Source organism: Palaemon carinicauda, chromosome 31 (genome assembly GCF_036898095.1).
Source record: "Palaemon carinicauda isolate YSFRI2023 chromosome 31, ASM3689809v2, whole genome shotgun sequence".
Taxonomy (NCBI): Eukaryota; Metazoa; Arthropoda; class Malacostraca; order Decapoda; family Palaemonidae; genus Palaemon; species Palaemon carinicauda.
The window spans coordinates 21,662,775-21,676,719 of record NC_090755.1 but is presented as its reverse complement, the minus strand read 5'-3'; positions in this window follow the sequence as shown (position 1 = coordinate 21,676,719).

The window sequence follows — 13,945 nt, the reverse complement described above, 5'->3', positions numbered from 1 at the left end:
AGGTATTCCCCATTAACATTAATGCCTGCATTTTCGCAATCTAAATTCTAAAAACCTCTAGGCAAGCTGTGAATAGCCTAGGAGATGGGGGTTTTCCTGTCTAACTCCTTTTTCAATCGGAATTCTCACTATCTTATGAAATTTTAGGATTGCTGTATTTCCTGTAGAGATATCTTCAAGTGTTCTAACTTAAGATCATCTATTACTTGTCTTTGAAGGGATTCATTTCTACTGAGCTTTTGACAAAATCAACAGCTTTCTTATGGTCTATAAATGCCATACATAGTGATTTGTCATACTCTGTTGATATACATATATATGTATATATATATATATATATATATGGGTGATCTTACTAGCCCATGCTGGGTGGACTGTTGGCTGATAGGCTTGGACTGAACTAATGCATAGAAAATGTGAATCACTTAGACGTGAAACCATATACAAGTAGACAAATAAATACAGGTACTAGCTTTTAGAGAGAGAGAGAGAGAGAGAGAGAGAGAGAGAGAGAGAGATAAAAAAATACATCAAGTAGTCCTTTTCTTTCCCACCCTTATCCCAAATTAAGGGGTTGGTTGCTTGATGCGCCCTCCCCAATGCCTTCTATCAAAGGTATCCTCTTCCACCAAACCTCTTCTCTCCCTATCCTCCTTCACCTCATATCTTCATCTAATTCTCTGTCTCCCTCTCGATCTTCTCCCCTAACAGATTCCTCCCAAGACCTCCTCACTCCCTCCCTACCATCGATCCTCAACACGTGCCCACACCATCTGTCACGACACTCTTATCACCGCTATAATCTTTACTATGCCTGCCATTCTTCTTATTTTACCATTTTCCAACCTTTCAAGCAGTGATATTCTCGTATCCCATCTCAGCATTCTCATATATGTTTTCTCTAGCTTTGCTTCCTCTTTTCATATTAAGAGCCCACGAAAGAAAATACACGAAGTAGTACAAGGATATAAAATTGAGTGTCCTTAAGTGCTTGAGAGAGAGAGAGAGAGAGAGAGAGAGAGAGAGAGAGAGAGAGATCCTGCATTGGGAAGAAATCATGAATACAGGGTTTCTTGGCTTCACCAAATCATGTCAAGGCTTCTCCTCAACAAGTGGCGTTGCAATAACAATCGTGATGGTGGCAAGGTTTGCTGACTCCAAAAAGAATAAAGTTTTAATGTTCCTACAAGAATGCGTGGTATTAATATTTGATTAAGTTTGTTCCGCTGCTTTCGCTCAACACACGAAGGATGATATAGATTAATAAGAGTGGGCCCTCACACTCATACACAAGATATATATATATATATATATATATATATATACATATATATATATATGTGTGTGTATATATACACACATATGCATATATATAGATAGTTAGATAGAGAGATAGATAGATAGATAGATAGATACCCGAGTGAAAAAGAAATTCACATCTTCATGGAAATTTATTCCGAGTCAGAAGTTAAGTTTATTTATGTTTAGCATTTATTAACGTTATGGCACTTCCAAGATAAACTTCTAATATATATATATATATATATATATATGCCGCATTCTTCTTCATCTCACTATGCCACTACTGAATTTAGTAATACAAAGTTTAACTGACAATGAGTCGAATTTGACAGGTTATTGTAAAAGAGCATGAAGCAATTAACCTCTTTCAAAATTACGGGCAGAAAACGGAATGATAACACCTATAAAACTAAAACAATTTATGTAAAGAAATATACTTACACAAGTACATGCACACAACATTCTGTCAACATTAAAGTGCTTCTCCCAAAAGAGTTAACTCCAAAGAAAAAAAATAGTCATACACATTCACATTTTCCTGGAAGTTAGTGGATGAAATGTTTCCATTAAAAATTCTAGTTTTAATTTCTTCATATAACTACAAGAAAGCCTCACCAGTAGTGTGTCGCACCGCCATACACACTGCCATACACCCATATCTTTCACGCACCTTCTTCACGCTTTCTGGTGCTAGCTAATGATTTTACCATTACTTACAGTTTCTCCACACGTTCTATCCTTTAGATTCTTCCGATACCTCATATGCTACAAAAACAATTGATTTCAACAAGATCAACCTGTTTTCTTCCATTAATAATCAACATCCACACTTCATGTCCATAAAGATGGGTTGGATTAACAATCACCTCATACATTAACCCTTTGGGATGCACAGACCCTTAAAGTCTTCTGAAATCTTTAGCGCATGCTTTTCTATATATATATATATATATATATATATATATATATATATATATATATATATATATATATATATAATATATATATATATATATATATATATATATATATATACACAAATATACGTACATATATATGCATATATGCGAATGCGTTTTATACATATATATTTATATATATAAACACACATTTATATACATACACGTTATTCTCTTTTCTTAGAGTAATTTGAAGATATCTTGTTTACAATATACATAACTCATATCATTAGAAAGTATCAACATCATGGTTGCTATAACAAAAGCGATCTAGTTACTACCAAAGTATAACCTTCCTCTTCATGGGAACTAATTCCATCCCATTGAGACCAATAGTGACACCAAAATGTTAACACTTGTTACCGAACACCTAAGGCCAAAAGAATATATGAGAACAGGTCAACCAACGCACCTGAGCACAAAGCATGTCCAAAATTGCATAAAACGGGGACTCAGGTGGTGTGACCTAACATCTAGGAAAAACAGAGGTTCAGTCAATCAGTAATGATCTGTGTGGATCTAGCAGGTGGGGGAACATCTGTGGGGCCTCTTGTTTTATCTTTATTTCGTGGGAAACAAAAGAATAAAGGCTCAGTCTCTTAAAGAGACAGGAAACGAGATATAGAAAATGGACTAACAGAAAAAAAGAGAGAAAGAGACAGAAAAGATGTGATCCTAACAATGACGTCACTACTTCGAGAAGGACACTCCAAAATCAAACCATTGTTCTCTAGTCTTGGGTAGTGCCATAGCCTCTGTACCATGGTCTTCCACTGTCTTAGAGTTCTCTTGCTTGAGGGTACACTCAGGCACACTATTCTATCTTATTTCTCTTCCTCTTGTTTTGTTAAAGTTTTATAGTTTATATAGGAGATATTTATTTCAATGTTGTTACTCTTTATAAAATATTTTATTTTCCTTGTTTCCTTTCCTCACTGGGCTATTTTCCCTGTTGGAGACCCTGGGCGTATAGCATGCTGCTTTTCCAACTTAGGTTGTAGCTTAGCAAGTAGTAGTAGTAGTAATAATAATAATAATAATAATAATACTCCAACGCTATTGGTGTTTTAGCCAGAATCTCTGCTTCCCTGCACCAGTAATGAGTGGTGGGTTTACCTGTCATAGTAAGGAACGGGTTACACTATCGTCTGTCATCAAAGTAGCGATAAAAGGTCCAAATAGTCTATTGTTGAGAAGTGAGGAAAGATTATCTAACGTAGAAATACGGCCTCACATAGTGGGGGGAAAAGTCATATCTAGAATGTGGTAAGTAAAATGGGAGAAGACTGTCCGGGAAGCAAATTTGAAATTACCTTTTGCATTCATCGTTTAGCATCGATTATCAGATGAATTCTTGATATATTCTAGATTTTATCTCGGTGCTCATTATTACCTTTGAAGAATTATTATACTAATTACTTATTCAGTTATATATTTTAAAAATTTTGTTGAACTTACATTTCATTTTGATTGATATGCATATTTAATTTAAGATAAGTATCCATTTATATATATATATATATATATATATACACATATATATATATATATATATATATATATAGAGAGAGAGAGAGAGAGAGAGAAAAGAGAGAGAGAGAGAGAGAGAGAGAGAGAGAGACGAAAAGCATGACAAAAGCATAACCTTAGCATAGCAAAATGTAAAAATGTAATTAGCGCAAAAGACTAAACAAAACCGAACTGAAAGAGTCAACAAGAGACATAAACACAAAGAGTGAATCATACAATTGCCATGACGACCGAATGCCACCCTCTAAACAAGCCCCCCCCCCCCCCCCCCCCCCCCGACCACAACTCAAATTCCACTCTCTATACCCCGCTGTCAGTTATATTCAATGTATCCTGATACATCTCCACATACTTTAGTTCACCCACTTATATACGAGCATGCGTGTAATGAACAGATGAGTATTTCATGTGTAAATAATGCATGTACTGTATGTAGGTAACATGCCCATACTGTATAATTCATATGTAATTATTTGTATGATGTGTCCTGCACGTGTTTCATACAACTCATACAATATAATATTATTGCTTTTTTATCTGTCGCTCTCTCCCGCACTAATTATAGAAAAACCAGTTTAAGCTTGCCATGCATGTTTTTATTTGAATTTTTGTGTTATTCTTTGTCACAACTGCATGTATATAAGCTCGTTTTCTGTTGAATAAAGGTTACTTGCATTCACCTCGCCTCTCTGTTTGAACTTAAAATAACCTATATCCACCTTAATAGCCGATTCGTCTAATTTTGTACTACATATCTCTTTGTTGTAGTTGTTTCAACAGCACACATGATTTTCATACTTTAAAATTTTAAACGACAAATAAAATTTAGTTCGTTATTGTGCATTGCTTCTACCTTGGGAATAACATACCCAAAGCGGTTTATGGTACGCATGCCTACCCATGCAAAGATTCAAACCTATCTGAATGGATAAATAACTGGAGATTGGTTCATTCTGGTAATAAGTATTAAACCTGAATTGGACGGACATATGTACAGCAGAGTTAAACAAATGCAATAATTATCTTGAATGCCCTGTGAATAAATCAACTAGCTATTTTTTCCCTGCTGGAGCCCTAGGGCTTATAGCATCCTGCTTTTCCAACTAGGGTTGTAGCGTAGTTAATAATAATAATAATAATAATAATAATAATAATAATAATAATAATAATAATAATAATAATAATAATAATTCTCTATTGATTCATAGGCAGAGGTTTGAATATTACCCTGGCTGGAAGACCTTACATATGATAACCAATTGGATAAGTTTTTTTTTTTTAAGTAGAGTGAATTTGATATTACGAATTACTTGTGGGTTACGACACACGCATACATACACATACATACATATACACACACGCACACACACACACATATATATATATATATATATATATATATATATATATATATATATATATATATATATATAAATATATATATGTATATGTATATATATATATATATATATATATATATCAATTGATTTGGACTAAGTTGTTCATATTCCTGATAAATTGAAATGTTTCTACGCGGATTGATATATACATACATACATATATATATATATATATATATATATATATATATATATATATATATATATATATATACATATATATATAGGTAGATAGATAGATAGCTAGATAGATAGATAGAAGCAGATATATATATATATATATATAGAGAGAGAGAGAGAGAGAGAGAGAGAGAGAGAGAGATGTGTATGTGTGTGTAGATTAGGAATATTTTAAACAATTTTTAAAAGTGTAAATTGATGTTGTAGTTCTAAAGCAAAACCACTCCCACTAGCAAAAAATAACGAGCAGGCGCGCATTGCCAGCTGCACCGGAGAGGTCCCTTTCAACATCGTTCTTTTCTATTCTGAATGATAAATGACAGGAAACTCCTCGTTTGAGATGATGCAACCACAGCATCCATTGATATCCTGAAACGTTGTTTATCTGCGAGTTATCCGGGGAAGCTGAGAGATGCACTTGCTGTTGCTGTCTTCATAACAATGCCTCTTCTATGTTCTATTCTTTGGCTGCGAGAGGCAGAGGTTGGTGGAGAAGTATGTGAGGCTGGTGGAAGAGATAGAGGCAATTTTGTTGGGCGAGAGGTTGAGATTATGGTTGCGGTGATGTAGGAGGAGTAGAAGTGGAGGGATTGTGGAGAAAAGTTATTGGGGATATGATGGATAGCGAGGAATTATTGTTGTTTATAGGGAAATTGGTTACACGGGCAACATATTGTTGAAGAGATGGTGCAGACATAAACAGTATTGCTGGAGTGAATGCTAGGGGTGGGCGAAGACTGGATAACTATTGGAGGAGTGGAGGCTGAAAAAAAGGGAGAGTTGTTGGATATTAAGATTAAATGACGATTCTTCATTAGTAAATTAAGGAAAAAGAATAAATGAATCATTACTGCAAGAGCAGTGAAGAAAAAACTGTGATGAAGAAACAAAAGAAATAGAACTTATGTTGGAGAAATAGATAAAATTGAGAGGCCATTGCTGGATGGTGGACAGTGGTTATTCTAACATTACAACTGGAATGAGAAAAGTTGTCTCCTAAAAAAAGATTTTACTATTGGTCGACCAGATGAATCCCCAAAATTGACAGGAATTATTAAATAATGCAAAGTAACCCGGCAATAGAGTTTGTTGTCCAATTCCATTTAAAGGAGAATTCGTTAATATCGATTATTTTGTCTTAATGACTTAAATACTAATTAATATATGTTTATAAGTATATTATTATATACAGGTAACATTTTATCAAGCCTATTTGTCTTTAGCTTGGGTTAGACTTCTCTTGCTTTAGAGTGCACTCAGACACACTATTCTATCAGTTTCCTTATTTCCTTTCCTCACTGGGCTATTTCATCCTGCTTTTCCATCTAGGGATGTAGCTTACCTAGTAATAATAATAATAATAATAATAATAATAATAATAATTCCTCATGGTATTGTCCTGAACGGACTATTCCAGGTCATACCTATATCAATGGACCAAAATAATGAAGCTACTCAAGCGAGTTCGTTAACAGTCGGATGTATATACCCATTTAATAATAGGGGGACTGCACATTTTGATCCTAGAATTACTGTGGTAGTTTCCATTGAAAAAAAAAAAAGCGTTTACAAAGTTCCAGTTAAGGAATTATACAGGCATATTATTAAGAAGTGTCTTGCTAAGCAATGTTCAGTGTAAAAGAGGATTGTAAATGCTTTGTTATAATTTTTCACTTTATTTAGTCTATGATAATTTAAACTTAGCTTGGCATGTACGGCATTAATTTTCATTCATTTGATGTACGCACCACAATTCAATAATCTCCCCTATATAATATAGAAAAAAAGTGTCTGGCTATATATATATATATATATATATATGCATTTCCGGTCACGCTCGGTGGTATTGCTAGACGTATAACTATTCGGTCTCATCCCGTCCCTCGGGTAGGGGAGGCGGAGCAGTCATGCCCTGGTGAGAGGGGTTGTAGATAGAAAAGGGGGAAAGTTGAAAAAGGTTGAATCTGTGTATGCGCGCGTGTGTGGGCATATCTATATCAATATTTAGTCCTCATTTTTGACGGGTTGAGTACAAAAATATTTTCTATATTGTATATTGTAATTTTACAAACCTTGTGAGATCAAGGAAAGTCACATTAAACATCCAGTTCTTTGCAATAATAATGTGTCTTTAACTACTGTATATACAATTCCTTTAAAATTTTAGGTTTAATTCTTGATTACAAATTTACTTTTGAGAAACAAATTCGGTGTCTCTTCTCCAATGGTACAAAAAAAAATTGCTTATTGAGAAAGTCTTTCAAAATTCTCGGTGATCAATTTATTCTGAAGATACGTTTTAATTATTTAAATCTACTTTGTTTTGAGTATTGTTCTCCTGTCTTGTCTTCAGCTGCTGCCTCTCATCTTAATTTATTTGATAAAATCTATTAAATTTATTATTCATGATTTAGATATTTATCTAAAGCACTGTCGTTCAGTTAGGCCTAGTTCTTTATGCATGTTGCATAATATCTTTTTCATAATTCAGACCACCCATTGCATTTAGATCTTCACACACTATACCACCCTGTAGGTAATACTGTGTCTGCAGTAACTGTGTAATTAATTCTAACAGTCCTGCCTTCTCTATCATAAGGCTCAATACTTCACAGTATTCTAGAAGTTTTGTTCCAGCTGTGACCATATTGTGGAATGATCGACCACGTGGTTGAATCGGTGGAACTTCAGAAGTTCAAACTTCCAGCGAATGTTTTTATGTTGAACAGGCTGTCCTAAGTCTCATTTCATTGTTTATACATGACAGATATATTTTAACGTCTTTACTGTTCTTAAAATATTTTACATTCTTTATTAATTACGGCTCATATTTAGTTTAATTCTTTCCTTATTACCTTTCCTCACTGGGCTATTTTCCCTGTTGCAGGCATAGGGATAGTAGCATCCTGCTTTTCAAACAAGGGTTGTAATTTAGCTACTATACAGTAATATACACACACACACACACACACACACATATATATATATATATATATATATACATATATATATATATATATATATATACATTTATATACATATATGCATACATACATACATACACATACACACACACACACACACACACACACACACACATATATATATATATATATATATATGTATGTGTATGGTGTGTACAACGAATGACTTAGACATTTTTAATCTATAATAAAAAAGAAACTGATGAACGAAAAAATATACAAGGCCCAGTTTCTGATACGTCTAACTAGAAGATTTGCAGAAATCATAAGTGAGGTCTGCTCATATAACACCGCCCTCCCTCACGAGACGGCCTTGCAAGAACTCTTGAATTCTTACGTCCCAGGTCATGTACACATAGACAAACACACACACACACACACACACACATACACACACACGCATAATCCCTCGGCAATTCTACACCTTATTTAACCTCTTTATTCAACGATCGTTAAGATAAATAATTATTAAATGAAACTCTTTGGGGGACTAATGTACCAAGGCAATGATAAAGCATCCTCTTGCACATGTGCACATATTAAAGGTTTAAAGGCCGCTAATGAATGGCAAAGGCAAGGCACATTGCCCTAGCAAGCAGGACAACGCCCTAGTGGCTAACCATATATTCATATGATCAGCGCCCAGCCCCCTCTCCACCCAATTTAGTACCAGGGAGGGACAGGCAATGGCTATTGATGACTCAGCTGTTTCACCTGTAGGGTCCCCCAAAACCCCCATTATCAACTCACATTCTTTAAGCCACTAAAGAAACTAGTTTGAGCGTGACTCGAATCCCAGTCTGGCGATCAACAAGCAGAGACGTTACCAATAGGCTACAAAAGCACGACTCTCAAATGATTTTTAAGAGTGTCTCTGCATCAACGACTTGTTCCGCAAGCAAACTGATACCTAAGCAAACGAAATTTACATTTATAAATAAATTCACGGTCTTTGCAACTGTAATTGACCTTGTGTCTAGCGTAGTGGTCACGCAAAGACCGCCCGAGTACATATTGGGGTCAACACTTCCAATGGCGAGGAAAAGGAAATTGCTGTGATAATGATATTATTATTAATGTTAATTTGTCTCCATCGTATTGCATTACTGCGTTTGTACATGCATCCAATGCTCACGCAACCTGTCGGTGCACTGGCAGGAAGAATAACTATCCCTTCATGCTGGCTCTAAGCCCGGAAAAAAAAAACGAGGTCGTGTGTAGGGTTAAAGACTGCCTGAAAAATCCTGAAATTTGGAACACCATGGAGTCACTTATTAAAAGCATTGGGTTTTAGTCCTTTTTTTACACCATTATACATACTTTAAGGGTTCGGTTGTCTGATGGATCCTCTTCAATGCCTTCTATCAAAGGCATCCTCTTCCACCAAACCTCTTCTCTCCATATCATCCTTCACCTTATCTAGCCATCTAAATCTCTGTCTCCCACTCGATCTTCTCCACCTAACAGGTTCCTTCCCAAATAATCCCATGGGGTGAAAAACATTACTACTGAGCCCAGTGAATCAATCCTTCAACAGTCCTTAGCAGTCCAACATTAATAGCTATAGGCCAAAACAAGGTCTATATGTGTCCTAACCCACATCCCAAAAAATATCAAACGAACTAACATTATTGTTAATCCACTTTTCTTTAATCCAAGGTTCCTTAAGCTATCCTTCCGCCCCACTTTACCATGAAGAATAACTTTGGATTATTGATGAAGAATGTGACCTTGGTGAAGCACTAAGAATAGCTGAAGAAATGAGGGCTCGGTCACGCTCGACCACGACGATTTAGGTGATAATTTGCACGCCTCTAGTGTGTAATCTTTTTGTAAGCTGCACAGCACCTTGCATTATATTCTGTTAAGCATAATCACCATTATCATCCTAATCAATATCATTATCATCATCATTACCCTTTCACCAGTCCATTAAATCATGTTTCTAATCTATCACAAGTCTTGCCGGAAGGACTCGTTGATTACTATGAAAATAGTTATAGAAGCTGGACAACAAAATAAGAGAACAAAGGAAGTGGATGAAAAGTAAGAAGCACAAAACAATGCAGTTAGGCTCAATAAACCATATAGTTAGACATACAAATAAGGCTGTAAAATGCACACTGTAAGCGGTACCACCCTCTGGACAAGATCCTTCAAGAATACCTGCAACGCTGAAATGTGTCGAATCGATCAATTATCTAATTCCATGGCAGTGCTTAAAGGAATAACGATTACTTGCGATGCTTAACACTCAAGTCGTTGGCAACAGACACAAGTTATTGCAAAGTTTATCACAATCTCCTCCGTCCAGGTGGATATATATTTTTTCATTCAGTTTATTTGGCCTTGTTGTTGTGGCCTATCGGTAACGTCTCTGCTTGGTGATCGCCAGACTGGGACAGCCTATAAGTCTACCTGCTGAGTCATCAGCAACCATTGCCTGGCACTGGCTTGTCCTAGCTTGAATAGAGAGGGGGCTTGGGCGCTGATAGTATGTATATATGGACAGTCTCTAGGAGTCTAGGGCATTGTCCTGCTTGCTAGGGCAAAATCACTGTCCCTTCCCTCTACCCTTCATGCGCAGAATTTAAAACCTTTAAACCTTAAATAAGAGGATTACACAAAATTCAGCGTGGATGTTTACGATAATTTCACTGGCAAAGAGCCATTTTTTTGATGGAGGGAGAGCAGTGATCTGGATCTAATTAAGGGACCTCTTTACTAAGCGGGTAGTAAAAGCTTCATTACTCAGCATTTTTATGATATAAACGAAGACGAAAAATTTAATGATTAATCTTCAAGAGTTACTTGAAATAAAGATAGCGAGTCTTGGCAACGTTTCATAAAAAAAGCAAAGAAATTACATCGAGTACTAAAGATCACAAAGAAAGAAAAACGTAATTGCTTCAATTACTCTATTACCTCTGGGTACCTTGGACTCAAGGATTCAATCGCATGGTACTCGGGTTGATTGTGTTAACTTAGGAAGCAGGATACTATTGCAGCATTAAAAAGATGCGTAGCGGGAAGTATTTACCTTTCATCAGGACAAAATATATAAGACATATTTATACATCTTTCAGGGAAATATCACTAAATGTAAGAACTAATTATCTTCTGGGGATCTTAAAATTAATCTCATCGCCAAAAAAAATCTTTATATTATGTCTCACCGAGAAAACAAAATGTACCACACGTGTTTCATACACGGCCATACACTAATGCTTTTTGTTTTACTCTCGCTTTCTCCTGCACTAATAATAGAAAAACCTGTCTAAGCTTGCCATTGCATGTTTCATATTGTTTGAATTTTTGTGACATAGCTGCCCTCAACTGTTTGTATATAAGCTCGTTATCTGTTGAATAACCTTCACTTGTATCCACCTGGCCTTTCTATTAGGACCTACAGCAATCTCGCGACAACACTGTCTCGTTTGGGAAAACGATTTGCTGACAAACATGAGATTGATACATATCTTCTGGATGTATCAGCGGCAACTGATTGAAAAACCTGGATGCTAAACATATTTACAATTTTCATATTATTCGTAGAGTCTCATTTCTACAAAATTCGAGTAACAGAAAAATATAATAAAAAAAAATATATGTCGCTGATATTACTATCATTATAAAACCAATCACAGTACTGATATATTCATTTTTTTCTTCAAACCGCGCTTGAAACATTATATGGTTTACATCTTTTAGGGTGAACACTAGTTTTTCTTAACTGCCAGTGTACTTCCTGACATACCGTACATACATACACCTTTATAAGCATGCATAATGTACACATCACCCTAGCACTCTATTACTAAAGCCATTAGTGCTTGTAGCAACTCTTGAGGTCAGTTACAAGTACGAATGTCAGGTCAGGAATAAGATTCAATCACTATGACCATGAGCATAAAAACAACCCCTGAAAAGGGCCAAGGTCTTCATGTGGTTAGTGCACAAATTCTATAAAATAATAACAAATAAAACGTAGTTCATTCAATATTACGAATGCTTCTTCATCTCGATAAAAATGGACACATTTCACTCCAAATGAACTCATTACAATTTTATTCTTCTATAAAAGATATCATTGACGTCATACAAGATAACCTTTAATGAAGCAGAAGCACAAAAATAACTTTCAATAGTAACATTTACAACGCTGCATGAATAACTCGTTGAGTGATGAATCTGTTCATCTACATGTGCAGGAAATTAAAGATAAACAACAGTTCATGTAAGATTGCATATCTAAACTCAGATGAACTAATACTCTACACACACACACACACACACACATTTATATATATATATATATATATATATACATATATATATATGTATATTATATATATAAAATAGAGAGAGAGAGAGAGAGAGAGAGAGAGGGAGAGAGAGAGAGAGAGAGAGAGAGAGAGAGAGAGGGCAGGGTCGGGGGACAAATTATGTGAAAATTACAAGCACCAGGCGCAGCTCTAAGCCCTTCCGTCCTTGACCGAGATTACAGTCAACGATCGTTAGGGACTTTACCGCTCCTCCAGGCAACTGAAGACAAAGGTCACACTAGTCACGCATAATTTCCATTTGGAAATATTCTTCTTTGTAATATTTATAACTTGGGAATGACTATAAAGGTTTAAATAGTTTACTAGTGTCTATTAAAACTCATCAGTCTACTGGTTAGACCTAACAATGATAAAATACATCAAAAAGGTTTAACAGTTACGTTTTTATTTTGGTAGAGACCACCAACATCTAAATAGTCTACCTTGTCAAAGATAATCAATGGTTTGATTTTGTTAAAGATTACCACGTTTTAAATAGTGTACTAATAATTATATAGACCTCAAGAAATACAAAAAATATAACAAATGTCTTAAACGTTTGCCAAATCATATTAAATTTACACCTTATTAAATTCTACCATCGTTTTAATAGTTTAATAGTAATTATTTAGAACCCAACATGGATTTTCAGTTCGTAGCGGTGAGCTATTGACTGGCTAGATTTGGCAACGATATAAAGTTTCTGAATAATACATGGTGGGCCAAAAGTAGGGTTACAGTTAACACTTGGACATTTTATATTTAGTACGACATCTAGACATTTATTTACATAAATTATATTTGCATATAATGTTTCTAAGACATGATAAAGGATAAAGTAGTATAGAATAAGGATTCAGTATTAGCTTTTTTAATTTATATCTAAAATGCTATTGTGAAGGTGAAACAGATAATGAAGTGACTGAATCTTGCCTTTTGTACAATAATTACCCCTTAAACCTTGGCAAAGTCTACGACCAAATGATAGCAAGACTAGGACACAATTTTATAACCGACGAAGGAATTTGACGTAATCTGCTAAACTTTTGGATTTAGTGAGTTCCAAATGATGTGTCTGGCAACAATGCAAGTCTACCGATCGCTATCGGTAAAGTCTGCCGGTATTGCACACACATTCCAAATACTGTTAATCAATAGCCTGCTCTTAGTCATGCTGTTTTATTGGTTTCAGCTTCTGCTCATGAAATTGTAGACACATTCCATGAACTGATATTGTTATCATCATGCAGCAAATAAAAAAAACC